Source organism: Lissotriton helveticus, chromosome 7 (genome assembly GCF_964261635.1).
Source record: "Lissotriton helveticus chromosome 7, aLisHel1.1, whole genome shotgun sequence".
NCBI lineage: Eukaryota > Metazoa > Chordata > Amphibia > Caudata > Salamandridae > Lissotriton > Lissotriton helveticus.
Window position 1 is genome coordinate 1,787,282,442 of NC_136068.1, and position 16,758 is coordinate 1,787,299,199.

A 16,758-nucleotide genomic window follows, 5' to 3' on the forward strand; every position below is an offset into this window, starting at 1 on the left:
CACCATTGGCACAGGAAATGTTTCAGATGATTACATAGCCATGAAGGGAATTTGCCTACAGTGGCATGCCACCTGTGGCAAGGTTGTAATTGCCACTAGTCTACCAGTTCTACAGACATGGGGCCACCAATATCAAGTCACATACAAGTATTGTACCATTACTTTGTGTACATGTGTGTGTCCAAAGTCAAACTCCATATGTACCCACGTGTATTGGTGAGGCATGTGTCTTTCTGCACATTACAAACATATGCAGCATGCTTCGCCTAAATGATTGCATTTTGGGACACTTGCACTATATTGTCGTATCAAAGTATGACACTGTGATGTATCAAAGTAAAGGTTTGTGATTTCATGTCACACTCATAGCCAAAACTGATATGGACCATGACACCGAGCAAATGTAGACACCAAAATCTTGACAACATACTGTCAAAGGGCACATACTCCATGGACCATAGGCAATCCATGCCATACTAACATCATTGTATAATTACACTATTAATTGTACATGATTTACAGTTAACTCAAAAGCTATTTGTGAGACACAGAAATCAGAAATAAAGCCCTGTAAACATGCTTTATTCTGCATGTAAGAAGCAGAAAATTAATTGACACAAGGCCAATGGCCAGTCCAGAATTTTTCATCAGCTTTATGGACCTAAACATCTTGTCCATCGACTTTTGCCTGCACAAATACTGAAAGGGCTCACCTCCCCTGGGAGAGGCATCTGGAGGCCATGCCAGGCACCAAAGGGACAAAACTAGGGAGGACTGGGTTGGGTTTTGAGAGGGATGGGATCTGGAGGGGTGGGTCCACTGCAGTGGTTGGGTCAGATTGAGGGGGTGGTGGGTCCACTGCAGTGGTAGGCTCAGACTGAAGGGGGGGTAGCCATAGTGGTAGGGCCTGATGGAGTGGGGATGGGCTGGGTTTGACCATTTTGAGGATGGTGTAATGCTTTATGGTGTGGGCACGAATAGGGAGAGACTCCTACTTTTTGGGAGGTGATTTTTTAGTGCAGGAAATACTGGGCTGGCTGGGGAAGTATGGGTTGGTGGAGGGGTTTGGGCTTTGGAGACCGGGGCCATTTTTTGGTGGGGGGTTTGGGCTTTTGTTCCTTGGGGGAGTGGCATGTTTAGATGGTAGGGCTCGAGTGGAGTGCTTCTTCTTCCTGGGAGGGGGTTTGTAGGTGTGGGGAGAGAAGAGGCCCAGGTCCCAGAGGTGGAGCACTTGGGCATGCGGTAACAGGAGAGGTAAGGGTCGGGGTTGTGGAGGCAGAGGGTTCTGAGGTCTGCAGATTGTCTGTGGATGAATGTGTGCCATCTGCTGGTATGCCCCTGGTGGTGAGTGTGCCGTCTGTCTCCTGAGTGTGCATATGTGAGGGTTTTTCCTTGTGTCTGTGTGTTTGTGTGTGCATGTATATGTTTGCATGTGCATAAGTCAGGGAGGGTAGCTGGGACTGTGGATGGAGAAAGGCAGGAGGGGGAGGGACTGCTGGAGCTGGGACACTGGTGTCTTCAATGTGGAGGCCAGAGCCTTATTGGATATCTGTGTAGAGCAGACATGTCCGAGTGAATGCCCTTCAGGAATGACACCATTTGTGTCAAATGATTGGTATGTACCTGGAGGACATTCAGCACTGCTGTATGCCTCATAGAAATCTGCCTCAGGATGTGAATCAACTCCACACTCAGGGCAGCAGGGGAGACTGGAGCAGGGCGGGAGATGCTTGTCGCGAAGGAGATGGATCCCCTGCCACGGGAGCAGCCATGGAGACTGAGCCTGGGTAGAGATGGTAGTGGTGGTGGTGAGCTCTGATGTAGAGGAATCTTTCCCTGTCTCATTAACCACCACAAGAGAGTCATCACTGGAACTGGAGTAGTCTTCAGATGCTGGAGATGTTGTCTCAGACCTGCACTCAGTGTGGCTCGCCTTACCCTTGGTGCCACTGCTTCCCTTCTCCTCCGACTCCACACTAGACCCAGACTGGTGAACTGCTCCCCCCTCATCCGTGGAACTCCCTTCTCCACTGGCCAGTGCTGATGCTTTGAACAAGAATGAGAAAGAATCAAAAAAGTCAGTCATATGTACTTGACACATAGGTATCATCACAAATCTTCACAGATCCAATAAATATGTCATTGTCACTATTGCTGTTACCTTTTGATACATATGCATATATGGCACATGTGAGTCTGACAGTTAACCATTGCTCCCTCACTCATGATATTATCTGCAATATTAGGTATATCAACATCAAATGCTGCAATCACAATGTCAACTACTTCACTATGTAGCAGGTGGTGTATTGTCTTTTGCTCCTGACGGTCTTGTGTCCTGACATACCTGCTCATCTCCTGCAAGTGAATTTAGAGCTCACAATGGGAATAGGATTGATACTATTGAATTGAGACATGGCATTCATTCTGCAACCCCTAGTTATCAAATTGGGAACCATTGGCTCTAATGACACAGGTCAAATGACTTCCTTGTCACACTTTAAGCTGGCGCACTCATTGCATTAGTCATATCACACAGATAAAAGTGATTGTGTTCATTTGGCCTGTAACTTAGGTTCTCTACCGTAAGGTCACACATCTGACTCTTATTGTGAAGACACCAAGGTAGTAAGCATAGCTACGGTGAGAGGCACATGGTACACTGTCTTGTGTCAATCAATCAAATAACTTTATTCAGAATCATTTTATCCATCCATAAAAGTATATAGGATAAAAAGCTTCATACAATAAAAATATATCTTTTATTCTTGCATGACACCATGAAGGCGATAAAGGCAAAAGCACTGGCCATTAATTATGGCTTCTCTTTACTGGCCAGATCCATTCAAGGCCATAATCTGAAATCCATGGGATCAGTTATAAAAGCTAAATTATTGCCAACTCTCGCATATGGATCGGAGATAATTCTAGGCGATGAGGCTCCTCTGCTAGGCAAACTCTTGATAAGAGCCTACAAACAAAACTTCAGTCTCCCTATGTCAGCTTCGTCTGCATTGCTCTGGTTAGAATTCCTACTTACAAAACAGACACTTGCTAGGCCGAGGGCGTTTGTAAAGCTTTGTTAAAATCTGAAAACACCCTGGCTAATTTGGTCTGGATTGAAATCAATTTACAACGGGGATATGGCACTCACAAGAAATATCTTGAAAATAGCATTAGGATGCTTGAATTGGATGACTTATGAACCTCTAATACCTCTGGGTAAACCTTCAAAAATTAGTAAATAAATCTACCAAACTGCAAAGCTGGATAGCAGATAAGTAAAACCTGTCCAGACATCGACATAGGTGGCTGGTGTTGAAATCATACTCCATTTTAAGAGAATCACCCCTGTTGGCAGCACCCTTGCACCGGAAGATCAAACAGTAATTTCTTGCCTTAAGAGTTGGAGAAATACCCACACTAGACCTCATGCCAAAATGGAGGATGGCTGGTGTAAGTGAAGATAGGTCCTGCCCTCTATGTCATCTAGGGAATGAGACATTGGGCCTCAACATGGGACATGGGACCTCAACATCTGCTGGCGGTTCCCCGCTTTAACCGCTCTCGTCTTGGTGGTCAGTCCATTACGGTGAGGGCGTCTGTGGCCTGGAACACTCTGCCTCCAGCACTTCGCTCTATTCAGGACTTTACCCTTTTCAAGAAAGCACTTAAAACTCATCTGTTTCAACTACTATCCTAATTGCTTTTGAATCTTCAGTCTCCTATGCATCTCTACGCTCCAGGATACTCCTGAGTAATTGAGCGCGCTACAAAACCTCCAATACAATACAATACAATACATTGCTCCAATTTGTATGCATTTACCCTGTGTTGGTGGTCCAATGCAGATCTCTATTAAGAAGGAAGTTCCTCAACCTGGGAATTAGGTCATGTAGACCTGCACCCGTGGTCTATGGACCCATGCAACACAATGCTGAACAATTGACTAACACATATTTTAAAAAGACAATCTGCTTATAGATTGGGCGATGAGTAATCTGGAGGTCGTTCCCAATTCTAACCTTAGGACGTGATAAATCAGTAGTTGTTAAGGCAAACCTTAACGGGCTGCTAGGGATCACCATAATTAGCTGCTCCCCATCCTGCTACACTCAGGTAACTACTTTGTTTAACCTGGAATTTTAATGACGTGTAGTTTTGCGCACCTGCACCTTTACAGGGGGAACCTTAGCCCATCTGGCATCGTATATATACCTGTCTCAGTCCTGCATATAAACATTCTAGTTATCTATATCGATCTATTTATGTGAACTCCAGCCGCCCGTATGGCAATCTGCACTTTTTGCAGTAGGAAAAAGACCAGTCCTGATCAGCCACATTTATGCATTTATTATCTGTATTTGGCAACTCAATTCAAATACTTACGAAGGAAAGATGAAGAAAATGAAGGACTAGTGACAAAATGCTCAATGGCCATAGTAGATTTGTGATGGGTTTCTTTTTTAATCTTTTGTGCATGTATTTTTAAACCTTATTTACAGTATGATCTTGTTTATGGTTTTAATTGGCAAATAAACTATTGTAACAGAGTCCATATTGCGCATGACACCATGTATTACAGCTTAAAAACTCATTCCCTAAATTGTTATAACTCCATCAATAAAAATATTCTTACTTTCTCATAAATAGAAATATTATCAACCTAAGATCATTATTTAGTCATCTTCATAGTCTAGATTATCCAAAAGTACAAGAGAATTCCTTCTTTTAATAGCTCATGGTATGTATCCTGCAGCAGTTTGGCATGCTAATTCAAAATCAAGAGTGCATATAAAGTTCATGTCTTCCTTATAGAAAAAGAGTTTCTTTAACATAAAAATTGGCCTTAAAAATGTTTGCTTATGGAAAAGTATAAAGTGCATTTTGGACTGAGTAAATTTCGCATCACATAGGCTTAAGTGAGTGATTTTCTGCCATTTTTAATGTTTTGGGAATGCCACCAGTTCATAAATTGTGCCCAGTCGTAGCCTAGTCAAGTAAAATCTATCTTGAATATTAGTACGTTTGACTAGGTATTCGGGTAGACCAGACAGCGTTATACCATTGTTTTTCTGTATTTGGCCCACTCATTTGGGCTACTGTGTTGCATTTGTATTTTTTTTCCCACCCTCCTGGGCCTCTGTGTTGCTTGTCTTCCCACCCTCCTCTCCCCGTAGAGCCCTGGTTCCACCTTCCTGCCACTGCATCCCCTGCGGCCCGCCCCCTCGCTTGCCCATTCGCCCTCCCACCCACCTCCTAGCTGCTCCCCCTCTCACCTCCCCTTCTTAATGGCGGCCACGGCACGGTGAGGAGAGCGACCCATGACCCTGTGTTCAGGCAGGTCGCTCCCCACACCACACAGCTAGCTCCACCTGTCTGAGCCTGTGTATTCCCCCAGCTGCTGGCGCAAGTTTGTGCCCACTGTGGCCGCCCCTGGGCCCCCTCCCGTGTTTTTTGCTGTATTTAGCCCACTCTTCTGGGCTACTGTGTTGCATTTGTCTTTTATTTTATGTTTACTTGCCTACTGTGTTGCTTGTCTTCCTGCCCTCCTCTCCCCATAGATTCTTGGTTCTGCTTTCCCGTCTCTGCATCCTGTGTGGCCCCTCCCCCCTCACTCACCCACTTTCCACTCCCACCCGCCTCCCGGCTGCTTCCCCCTCCCACTTCCCCTTCTTAATGGGGGACGGTGCGCGGCCGCGCCGCTGGCGCGCTAAAGTTGCGCCTAAGGCAAGCTAGTCCGTGCCCGTCCGCGCCTGGACCGCGTCCATCACCAGACCCCTTGACCGCCACAAGAGCCACGACACCCAACACTGCTACAACGCCAACCTTAATGCCGGCCGTACACCTACCTGCTTCCAGGCCGCCCGAAGCGCACCCACGGACTCTTCACCTGCCGAAACTGCAGTTTCACCAGCCAACAAACATCTGCGTGTCCTGCCCCTCCCACTAGGGCAGGCCACAACCATCTCAGATGCATACTGCTGAACACCCGCTCCGTCCACAGGCATGCCGTTGAACTCTGGGACCTGCTCGACTCATCCTCCTCGGACGTCGCCTTTCTGACGGAGACCTGGATTAACCTCTCATCGGCACCCGACGTTGCCATAGCCACCCCAGATGGCTGCAAGATCACCCGCAGGGACTGCACCGACAGACCGGGAGGAGGAATCACCATCGTCCACAGAAATACCCTCAGAATCTTGAACACCTGCCCTTCCAGATCCACATTGACCCCAAAACCACCCTCAGAGGAACGCTTGTCTACAGACCCCCAGGACTCCGGACATAGTTCAGCGACTCCATCCCAGACGTCGTCAGCTCTCACGCCTTGGCCTCCACAGACTACATCCTCCTTGGAGACCTGAACTTCCACCTCGAGAAAGCCAACGACAGCAACTCCACCACACTGCTGGATAACCTCGCCAAACTCAGCCTCAAACAGCCCGTCACATCACCCACCCACTCCGCCGGACACACGCTTGTCCCCATGTTTTTGGCCAGCAGCCACATCACCTTCAGCCACACCACTGGAACGAACACCGCTGCATCGACTTCTCCTTCAAGAAAAACACCGCACACAACCACCCGCAACGAGTACCCCACTACAGCTGGAACAAGGTCACCGAAGACCAGCTAATCACCACCTTTGCCCGAGACCCACCAACCGACCGCACAGACATCAACACAGCCACCTGCAACCTCAGGCAATGGATCGAGGACTGCGCCGACCTCCAGGCATCCAAGCAGACCTGCCGAAGATCGAGAAGAAATGGCACCACGAACAGACACCGGACAACCACACAGCCCTCAAGAACACCAGCTGCAGGCACCACCAACTCATCCGAACCGCCAAAAGGACTTCTTTCAATGAACACATCAACAACGCACACAACAGCAAAGATCTCTTCAACATCGTAAAGGAGCTCGTCAATTCCAGCTCCAGCTCCAATGACATCCCGCCGTCACAAGACCTATGCGATTCTCTAGCCACTTTCTTCCACTGCAAGATCATAGACATCCACGATAGCTTCAACATTCAGACCCCCCAGACAGCCGCCGACACCTTAGACTCACCCAGTCATATCGACCTCCTGTTCTCCTGGAACCACGTCAACGACGAAGACACTATCAAAACCATGAACGCCATCCACTCCGGTTCACCATCAGACCCCTGTCCTCACCACATCTTCAATAAAGCAAGCTCCATAATCACACCCCAACTCCGAAAGGTCTTCAACAGCTCATTTAAGACCACCACCTTGCCGGAAAGCTGAAAACACGCAGAGATCTACGTCCTACTCAAGAAAACCAAGTCACACCCAGAGAACCTCAAGAGCTCCCATGCTCCTGTTTCCGGCTAAAGTCATTGAGAAGATCGTCAACAGACAACTGACCTGCTTCTTTAAAGAGAACAAAACCTTGGACTCATCCCAGTCCAGATTCCGCAGCAACCACTGCAACGAAACCGCCCTCATCGCTGCCACCGACGATATCAGGACCAGCTGTACAACTGCGAAAACGTGGCCCTCATCCTCCTAGACCTCTTGGCCACCTTCGACACCACCTGCCACCACACCCTATGCACACGCCTCCACAACACAGAGATCCGCGACAAAGCCCTGGACTGGATCACCACCTTCATCAGTGACAGAACCCAGAGAGTCCTCCTCCCTCCATTCTGATCCGAAGCCACCAAGATCACCTGCAGCTTACCCGAAGGATCATCCCTCAGCCTGAACCTCTTCACGTCTACATGGCACCGCTCACCAACTTCGTCCGATCGCACAACCTCAACATCATCTCATACACTGACAACACCCAGTTAAACCTCTCCCTCACCAAAGACCCCGCCACCGTCAAAACCAACTCCCACGAGGGAATGAAGGACATCGCCGAATGGATGAAGAACTGTCACCTGAAACTGTACTCAGACAAGACGGAGGTCCTAATCCTCGGCTCCACCCCCTCCGCCTGGGACGACTCCTGGTGGCCGGCCTCGCTGGGAGCTGCTCCAACACCCACCAACCACGAATGCAAACTGGGGTTCATCCTGGACTCATCACTGCCAATGACCCAGCAAGTCAACGCCATCTCCTCCTCCTGCTTCAACACCCTCCGTATGCTCCACAGGATCTACAGATGGATCCCCACTGGAACCAAGTTGGTCACCCAAGCCCTCTTCACCAGCAGGCTGGACTACGGCAACGTCCTCTATGCGGGAATCACAGCCAAACTCCAGAAGAGACTTCAACGTATACAGAGTGCCTCCGCACGCTTTGTCCTTGACATCTCCCGCCGCATCACTGCCCACCTGAGGGACCTGCACTGGCTTCCTGTCAACAAGAGGATCACCTTCAAACTCCTCACCCATGCTCATAAAGCACTCCACGACGGCGGACCAATATACCTCAACAAATGACTCACCTTCTACTCCCCCAACCGCCAGCTTTGCTCCGGTGACCTCGCCCTTGCCACCATTCCACGCATCCACCGAATGACCACCTGCAGTAGATCCTTCTCCCACCTCTCCGCCAAGACAAGGAACACCCTCCCCATCCACCTGCGACAGACCCAGGACCTGCTGACCTTCAGGAGACTTTTCAAGACCTGTAGACTAGTCAATTTGTTGTGGAACCTAGAACTAATTGCAATACAATTTCTGTGAGTGGATTGTTATTGAATTTTTTCCGTAGAAAACGATGGTGAAAAGTCTACCACTCTATCATGACGCGTTAATCCAATATGGCGGATTTTTTAAAATGGCTGCCCATTATTTGAGATATAGGGTATGACTTTTTATATGCCCATGTGTGGTATCATTTTATATGCTTTTAGGGACCGGAGAGTCAAAAATAACATCAAAAATTGATTCTGATGACCATATTATATGTCAGATAGACAAAGTTTGTATATTTTTTCGTTGACTTATATGACAAAGTGTGAAGGAACATACATATTACAATTACCTTTTGAAATAAAAAGTTTGCTATTGTTTGTGTTTTGTTTTGTAACTTTGTTGTTATTGTTTGTTTTTTTCTTAATCAAAAATTTTTCATTTATGTGTTACAGATTCTTGTAAGTTGCTGGGAGATACAGTGAAAATGGACGTAGAAAAGTGTTTCATTTGTGATTTGGTGTTTCAAGAAGATGACGATGTATCTGGACTCACTGAGATTGGAGTGACTGGAATTCAAAAAACATGCAAGGAGAGAAAAATATCTAAGTTTCACGTTTGTGTTGGGCAGAAAGTTCACAAGAAATGTAGAGCGCGTTTTGATAACTTGAAAACTCTGTTCCAGGAGAAAAAATCAGATCCCACAACTTCTCGTGTTCTACAGTCGTGTGAAACCCTGTTTGATTTTAGAAAAAACTGTTTTTTCTTGGTACTGAGTTAAGTTTATACTTCAGGGAGAGGAAAAAAATTGCGTGGTTTAATGCACGAACAGTTGAATTCAGATCATCAGTTTTACAAAAATGCAAGAAATGATGAATGTGCAGACAAAGTTAAGAGGCGTATCCAAAATGTGTCTGATTCACATACTGTAGATGCATGCTACCACAAACAGTGTTACGTCAATTTTTATACTGGAAAATTAATTCCCGGGCAGTTCACTGATAACCCTCCAATATCTTCAGGTCGACCAGAGGACTCAGATCCCTAAGAAACTTTTCTTCAAGTAGTTAAACACATGGAGGAAAATGATGAAGAACAAACTACTGTTAAATAACTTGTTAATAAAATGCAAGAATTACTGCCAGAAGACAGCGAACCTTACAGTTCGAAGTATATGAAACAAAAACTCAAAGAGCATTTTGAAGATGAAATCCTCATAGGAACAGTTGCAGGGACTGCTGATGTCGTTACTTGTTAAAGTACAGCTGCTCATGTATTGCAAGAGTACCACAGTCATAGCCATGAAGATGTTGAAGAGGATCAAAACAATCTCCTTATGGCAGCTTCTGCCTCTGATGATATTCTGGGTCTTAGATTTGAATTTCCTAACAAATGTAAGTTTTATTTGTTTAACATATATATAAGACCCAGAGACCCTTCAAAGTAATCAATTATTATTACCCAAATAGAGGATGTTATTGACACTATTCATCCAGAAGACGTTGTTGTGGTGGGAGGTGATTTTAATTGTTGCTATGAGCCATTGCAAGGAAAAAATTTGGTCACCGAAGAACAAGACCTAGCAATGGGTGTTCCATTACTGGCAACAGAAAACATGATGGCATCTTCTGTCTCATCACTGCAAATTTTTAATTTCACCATTGAGAAGGGTTTTAGATCATGTAATGGTAGAAGTCACCTAGATTATAATTGCTCAAACACCTTTTAATGAGGTTCCTCATCTTCTCGTATAGATTACATCATGATAAGCATTACCATTGGTCACTTGTTCAAAGCTTTATTGTTGATACGAGCAGAAGAGAAAGTGATCACTTTCCCTTGTGTTTAGATTTGAAGGGGAAAGTATTTTTGTTTCATGTTTCCCTTCCAACTAGACACGGATTTAAAGGTGATAGAGCCAGTGGTTTCCAATAATAGGAGGGCATTAAGATGGCCTTCTATTTTAGGTAAAATTCAACCATTAACATATGTTTATAATATATTTGCTGATTCTCTATTACACTTCCTAGAAAATCATTCTGGTGAATTAACTATAACACAGTTACATCATACGTTAATGGAGAGTATAAAACCTCATTTGACCAACGCAGTCTCTGGTAATAGTAAAAATAATGTTAGGTCTGAGCAGTCCAATCTTTGGTTTCACCCTAACTGTGTACTTGCTAAACAGAACTTGGTCAAGGTCCTGAGAACAGGAAACTCAGTTTTAATCAGGCAATGTAGGGATCTATATCGTAAAGTCCTGACAGTGGCACGCAGGAGGTGGGAAATTGATAGTTGGGAGGACCTGATAGCAGCTATTAAGAAGGGTGACCTGTTTTTGTTCTGGAAGACCATTGCCAATGGCTCTAAGGCAAGTGCCTCGCCCCAGGAGTATAACTTGGACCCTAAATCCTGGTATAACCACTTTGCCCATCTATATGCTGCTCCAGGACGTTCAACTTTGGATACTACAATTGACATCAGCTCACTCTTGTTAGCTAACACTTCCTCTCCTTTACATTTTAGTATGCAGATACAATAAAGGCAATAGCTGCCATAAAACCGTCTAAGCACCCGGACCTGATAACATTCTGGGTGACTTATTCAAACATGCAGTGGATGTTTGGGCTTCCTACATCAATCTTCTCTCAAATGGAATAGCTAGTGGTAAGCCCATCCCTGATTCGTGGAGAGGAGCGGAGATCGTTCCAATCTACAAGAAAGGTTTGAGGGATGAGCCAGCAAATTATAGACCAATTAGTCTTCTACACATTTTGCAAAAAGTTTATGCTAAACAGATCTTAGATAAATTAAGTGAGTGAATCCTAGACAATAATGTGCTCTCCCCTTGCCAAGCTGGTTTTAGGAAGAAAACACGCACAATAGAACAGGTCTTTAGGCTTTTAATTTTATCATGGAAATATACAAGGTTGCGGCATGGTCACCTTTATGTGGCCTTCATAGATTTGAAGGCCGCATTTGATTCCATTCCTAGAGACCTTCTCTGGGCTAACCTACTACGACAAGGCGTTCTGAGCAATATGGTAACGCAACTGGTTAGGCTCCATGATAACACATATGTAAAAGTGCGCTGGGGGAAATCTGGAGAATTGACGGAAGAGATACCTGTACAAAGGAGTGTACGCCAGGGCTGTGTCCTGGCGCCAACCCTATTTCTACTCTACGTCAATGATATGACTGAAGCTCTAAAAAATCTACCCATGATTCCCAGAAATTAGGAGGTTAGCACATCTGTGCGCTAACTTTTGCTGATGACACCATCCTGTTATCACAAACACCCAGGGGCCTCCAGAACCTTTTAAATGCGTTGGATGAGTATAGTAAGCATAAGGGTCTTGAAATCAATCCAGTAAAAACCAAATATATGACCTTCAGACCCCATAATTCTTTCACAAATAGACTGCGGTTAAATTACGTAACTTTGGAGCGTGTTCCAAATTTCGTATATCTTGGGGTCACCGTTGATTCCAAACTATCATGGAACCCTCAGATTTCGAAATCTATACTGATTCTTAATCAAAATGCGTCTCCAATTATAAAAAAAACTTTTTCTACAACATCAAAAGCGATTACACCGGCACTGCAAGTATATAAATCTAGAGCACAGACAGCAGCTCTATATGGTTCAGAGTTATGGGAGGGGTATTATCATCAATAACTAGAGGGGAATACAAAATTACGAGAAGATTCATTGCCCGCTTGCAAAATACACCAGTGATTCCCCTTATGCTGGACCTTGGTATTAAACGTATTGGGCCTCATTTATGAGCCCTTGCGTCACTTTTACGCCGCCAGTGCGTCACTTTTGTGATTCACCAGTGGTGTAAACAATGCGCCTTGTTGCGCCATATTTACAAAGCGACGCATCTCTGTAGATGCGTCACTTTGTAAACCCCTGCGCCACATTATGCCTGCGCCAGGTATAATGTATGCAAAGGGGGCGTATTGACGCAAGAAAGGGTTGTAGAAGTGACGCAGTGAAATCTATGAGATTTCACTGCGTCACTTCTAGGACACCGTTGCGTCAAAATCTTGCGCCTGCCTCACAGCAGGCGTAAGACTGATGCAAGCCCTTTCAAATGGGTCTTGCCCCATGTGAAAGGATCTTAACAAAACAAGATGTCAATACTGCAGAATAAATAAACTTTCAATGCACAATGACGTTAAACAATTGTAGCATCACCACCAAACTCAGTGTGGTAGAGTTAATCGTTTTATGTCCTTTTTACATGTAGAAAAGATATTCACAACATTTTAATGTTTATTTTCAGATTAAGGTGAGCTGGAAAAAGTGAAAAAAATGTTTTAAAGATTGGGAGGGTATCATTCATATACTATCATGCAGACCATCATTTGTTCTGTGCAAACTCTTATGCAACAATTCTGACTCGCAGGGATGGGTAAAAGAAGAAGGTAGAAATAGTGAATAGTGAAGGAAAATCCTAAAGTGAAAAAAGGGGGTGTTTTCTTTTTTGAAAAATACTGTGATATTTTTGAAAAACAAGTAACCTCACCAATGTTCATGCGAACAGGTTATTCAGACTTGGTGGGGTACTACTGTTATTTTCACATAACATTTGAAATCATTATTTTGTCAGGCCATCAAACCTATATACACGCTGATTAATTTACAATATCATTCATTTACAAAGAGTGGCCATATAACAAAAAACCAAAGGTCGACGCGTTTTTGAGTCTTAAAAAAAAAATCTTTCTTTTGAATTTTTTTTAGATGAGGTGGAGCCTCTTTTAGCTAAAACGCTGTATCTAAAATTTAGATACGCACCTTGCAAATCAAATCATTTACATCCAGATGGGGGGAACAGAGTGATGAGGTAGAGGATTGTATCTGCACAGAGATGAGGATATTGCTCATGTTTTATTTTTTTGTAAACTATATGAAATTCCCAGGAAAAAATGGATTAAACTTTTTGGCAGGAACCTTGGTATCAGAAAATATATTGAGATGCTGCACATTCTTAAGTCTGATACCTCCGGACTGGTTGTATTTGGAACGAGCAGATTTTTACTGGCTGTCAATTTTATTAGAACAAAGCGAGGCTTAAGGTTCTGACAAACAATGTATTTGATAACTTAAGATGGTTCGTTTTTGTTAATGAATGTAATCTTATATATATGAATTTGTTCATAAAGGTAGGAAACTTTTTTCATTTTTCGTTGATTGTTAAGTTTGATAAGTTACTGAATAATCCTATTATGCACTTGCACTTTATATATCTAAGACTCTGTAGATGAATTCTTAACCAACTATTGATATGGGAACTAATTTGGAAATTCTAAATAGTGGGCTTAATTGCCGTATTTAAAAAGTGTCTGCTGGTTTCTTGCTTTGTTAATATTATCTTATGCTGCTAAATCTAAAAGATTGCATTTGTAGATACTTCTTAGCAAGATAATGTGTGTATTCAAAAATGCGTCCTTTTGCTGCTAACAATCAGGAGTTTTAGAAACTGTAAGACGATATCTCTTTGTCTTTTACGTAAATGTTTTTTACTTTGATGATTCTGTGAATCGAATAAAGATGCTTAAACTGAAAAAAAAACTGAACTAATAAGAAATGATATTAAAGACATCCCTGTTGAACCAGAAATATATCCACCCATTGAAAACATGAATAGTGTTGACTATAACGTGAGCTATATTCCTGATTCGTTAAGGCTCTTATAATCCGTTTTTGTTACTGATAAAACCAACAGAGAGAGAAAAGTAGCTTCTATAGGACAGGCAATTATGCAAGCCGATACGTGCACGGATTGTCGAGGAATAAGCTTTTGCAATTCCATGGAAGTGGGCATGGACGATGATTGAAATAATACTATTCCTATACTAAGGAGTGTTGTTTGAATTTATCTTTTTAACAATTTTCATTTGTCAGTGTCATATTGAGAAGTGCTATATTATCTAGTTGAAATGTGTTCATCCTTTTCAAATGATGTTAAAAAAAGTAAATAAAAAATAATGTCAGAACTATGTTTGGCATATTAACATCTAATTATCGTTGTTTATTGTATTAATCCAAATTTGATGTTATAGTCATGTTATTTTTAACTTTCCCGTCCCTCAAAACATATAACATGATACCACACATGGGCATATAAACAGTTATACCCTATATCTCAAATAATGGGAAGCCATTTTGAAAAATTCGCCATATTGGATTAATGCGTCATAATAGAGTGGTAGACTTTTCACCATTGTTTTCTACGGAAAGATTTCAATAACAATCCACTCACAGAAATTGTATTGCAATTAGTTCTAGGTTAACCCATTTTATGAACTAATTTGACTAGACTACTGGTGGTTCGAACAGAGGCAGCCCACCCAGCATCTTGAGACCCTCACGGGTGCGTAGTGCGCTCTACAAATGTCTGATTGATTGATTATACTAGTCATGTATCTTGGCACACTTAGTTTTTTCTTTTTCCTACTAGCTCTATATTGATTTTGTATCCCCATATAAATCTTTTTTATTTCATTTTTATTGCATTGCAGTATTCCTACTGGTTTTTATCACTGATAGATCTTTGTCAATTTCTTTCAGTAGTTTTTCCATATACATCATCCATGGGATTTTATTGAAATGGTTCAATGCTAAACGGCCCTTAATTATATCACTGGTAAACTTTGTAATACATCAGTTGACATATGGTGCATCCAATTCCTTGTGTAGGAGATATACAGAGGTAGAACTTTGTACGGCCAACATGCGGCACAAATAATATTTTTAACAAATTTGTAATGTATTTGCATTTGCTTGGCCCCACACTACGGAGCCATAGGTTGCTACTGATAGGCATTTACTGCCATATATTTCAAGCACATCACGTATAGGTCTGCTACCTTTCTTATTACAAAATCTAAAAATGGCCTCCATAGTTTGGATTAATTTGAATCTTGTCTGGTCTATATGAGGGCACCAATTCCTATTATAGGAGTATAAAATGCCTAGATAGTAGAAGCTTTGGACTTCAGTCAAGTTATGTCCCTCACACAGTGAATCTTTTTCTTAGCCCTACCTTGTCTGCAGACCATCACAAACGTCTTGGTCAGGTTCAATTTTAGGTCTCTTTGCTCCATGTATGAGGCAAAAGCTTCAGTCAGTTGCTTTAAACCATTTGCAGTTCTGGATATTAAGACTGCATCATTTGCATTCAGAAGCAGAGGTGTTGGGCAGGAGTTTTTTTTTTCAGGGCATCAGTGTCCAGTTCTTGGAGAAATTTGTCAATCCCGTTAATATATCATGAAAAAAGGAGGGGTGCAATGACACAACCTTGCCTAATTCCCCAGGACACCTTAAAACTTGAAGCGAACTCTCCCTCCCTCCCATACCTCACTCTAGATGTCAATCTAGCTTATAGTTGTGGCACGAATGAAACAATGTCATCTGGGGCGCTCATATCAATCAATCAATCAATCAATCAATCAGAGTACTTGTAGAGCGCGCTACATACCCGTGAGGGTCCCAAGGCGCTGAGGGGAGGGGGGGGGGGTGCTGTTAATGCTCGAAGAGCCAGGTCTTGAGGAGTCTTCTGAAGGCGAGTAGTTCTTGGGTCTGTCGTATGTGGGTAGAGAGGGTGTTCCAGGTCTTGGTGGCGTGGTAGTAGAAGGATCTGCCGCCGGAGGTCGTTCGTTGGATGCGGGGGACAGCAGTCCCCCGCATTGTTTCCCACAATTTAGAATGGTTTACACTGTCTAAATCAGAGTTAAGATCTGCAAAACAAAGATAGGTATATTCTTCCTTGGCCAGCATGTATTTACCAATAAGTAAGTAGAGGTTAATTCACTTTTCTACCATCCCCATCTCCCCCCAAAAACCATTGTGAGATTCTTTCAGGATGCTATCAGTGGCCCAAGCCTCCAGTCTCCCAAGTACTATTCGCCTCATAATCTTTACTGATGAATCTAGAAGGGATATGGGACGGTAGGATTTCACATCCCCTATGGCCTTTATTAAATATTGGGATGTTTATGCTGTCTGTTAATGTATAAGGTACGCAGCCTTTAGTGGCAACGTTGCAAACCTGAGTTATTATAGGTGCCCATAGCTTCATGTATTTTTTATATGCATTGGCCAGAACCCCGTCCGGTCCCGGAGC

General features: G+C 43.4%; 1 long non-coding RNA gene across 1 annotated transcript; it reads right to left on the minus strand.

Moving 5' to 3' along the window:
- Positions 1–554: 554 nt before the first annotated feature.
- On the minus strand, positions 555–16,363 carry LOC144767717 (uncharacterized). Its single transcript, XR_013598320.1, has 2 exons — positions 16,114–16,363; positions 555–2,046 (listed from the first exon to the last, which is right to left on the minus strand). It is a non-coding gene; the product is annotated as an uncharacterized LOC144767717 (long non-coding RNA).
- Positions 16,364–16,758: the final 395 nt, after the last annotated feature.